The 1963-nt window shown below is 27.2% G+C and overlaps 1 protein-coding gene across 1 annotated transcript in view; it reads right to left on the bottom strand.

The window, feature by feature from the left end:
- The window catches only part of LOC117178714 (inactive dipeptidyl peptidase 10), a 1065008-nt gene that overhangs the window by 686433 nt on the left and 376612 nt on the right, over positions 1-1963 (bottom strand). The gene's annotated exons all lie outside the window — the stretch shown is intronic.

Raw genomic sequence — 1963 nt, 5'->3', positions numbered from 1 at the left:
TCCGAAAAAATTCAAAACAGTTGAAAGATTGTAAAAAATAGTCGAATAATTCTATGAATGCAGAAGAATTCAAGGAATTAAAAAAAACTAATATAATGGAAAGAATTCAAGATGATTCAGAGAATTCGAAATATTCAAAGAATATAATATAATTCAACATATTTCATAAAAGTTAAAAAAATGCAAAGAATTGCAAGCTATATAAAGAATGTGGAGAATTAAAAATTTTTTAAAGAATATTTAATATTTTTAAACTTTTCAAAGAATTCAAGTGATTTCAAATAATTCGGATGGTTACAAAGATTTACACAAAGGCTACCAAATACACTATCAAAGAAACCTGAGGTTTCATAAATTAGAAGGTGGCAGCACATGCTTGGGAATATCTTTTTATTTAGGCATGTAGTCACATTACAAAATTTACAATTCTATCGTCGTTATTGCGGCTCAGTTTGTACGAAACCGAAAGGGCACTTCTCCTAGCAACCACAACTGCGTGGTGGCGCTCGCATCTTATTCTGAAGTTGCTTTCTCAATATTCAAATAAATTGAAATACAAAGCTTTGTGTTGAACATTGTAAATAACAAAAAATAATATTTATCAATAATATAGCAACTTTAATTGACCAGACAGACCTTTCCCATAATAATACCTATCATTAAAAAAAATTAGCACGATATTTTAAATTCTCTGTTTTTAAATTACCAGAAAAAATAACATAGAACGGTCGGTAATACGTGACTTCATAATGTATCATATGCCCTTAAGTTCATAAATCGAGAATCAACTTGAAAGTGGTGTAATTGAATATTTGCTATAATTTGTATAATTAAAGTCTATTTATATTTAAAATACCTATATTTCAGTTATATCATTTTCCAAATGTTTATGATGTTGTCAAGTGAGTCTCTGAATACAATTTTCAAAATTATGCCTACATATGTTTTAAACTTTTTGGAATTAGTTTAAAAGGTTATTTTTAATTGCAATTTTCTTAAAAATATAAGGTAAAATTTAATAGGATGATTCAATGCTTTTATGTTCTAAACTGATCAATTAATTATCATTAGATGTATCCTTTTTAACAATATTAAATTAGGTAAGGATTACATTTTAATTGTTTTTAAGTTGGTTACATTATTTATTTTCTTTATGGATATATAAATCAATGTCGACTAGAATTTCCATACTAAAAGTTTGTTTCTGTTTTAAATATCTTCATTATAATCGGTTATAATTATATAATTTTTGCAAAGATTTGCGACGGTATGCAATGGTTACCTAAATTCAAATTTCAAAATTATAGACATATTTATGCGTTTTAATTTTTTCTAAAATTCGCATAAAAGTTTATTATTGATTGAAATTTTTAAGTAACGAAATTAATATTTTTTTCAATATAAAGTAAAAATTATCGGAATATTTTAATTTGCATAATTCTTTATTGCTTTTTATCTTTTGAAATGACTGATTCATTATTAAAAAATAATACAAACGCGATTATCTCGAAACTGCGGTATTTTTCGGAGGGGGGGGGGGGGTACCCAACTTTTTCGTAATCAGCACGACATTTTACATGATATTCAATGAAAAAAATCCTGCGGACTAAGAACAGCACACAGGATTACACCCAGCTCCTACAGTAGTAGTTACCGAAGCATGCTCTGAAGCATAATGGCCGCTTGATATTGTTCTACATATAGAAACATTCCGGTGTCTGTAAGGATTATTTATTCATATATTTGACTCGTCAATTCTTTTTTTAAATCTTCAACACTATTGAGGAGGTAAAAAATATTATTCAATTTTCTGGATTTAACAGTATATCCAACTCATCGAGAACTGACAGTTTTTTTATATTATACGAGGGTAGTTCAATAAGTCCTTAGAATGAAGTATAAAAACAATTTTTCTTGGGTAAATTTTTTTTTATTTTTCAACATAATCTCCTTGGAGCTCTAT

Source organism: Belonocnema kinseyi, chromosome 8, assembly GCF_010883055.1.
Source record: "Belonocnema kinseyi isolate 2016_QV_RU_SX_M_011 chromosome 8, B_treatae_v1, whole genome shotgun sequence".
Classification (NCBI taxonomy): domain Eukaryota; kingdom Metazoa; phylum Arthropoda; class Insecta; order Hymenoptera; family Cynipidae; genus Belonocnema; species Belonocnema kinseyi.
The sequence above is the reverse complement of the archived record's forward strand: the minus strand, read 5'-3'. Positions and strand labels throughout refer to the sequence as shown.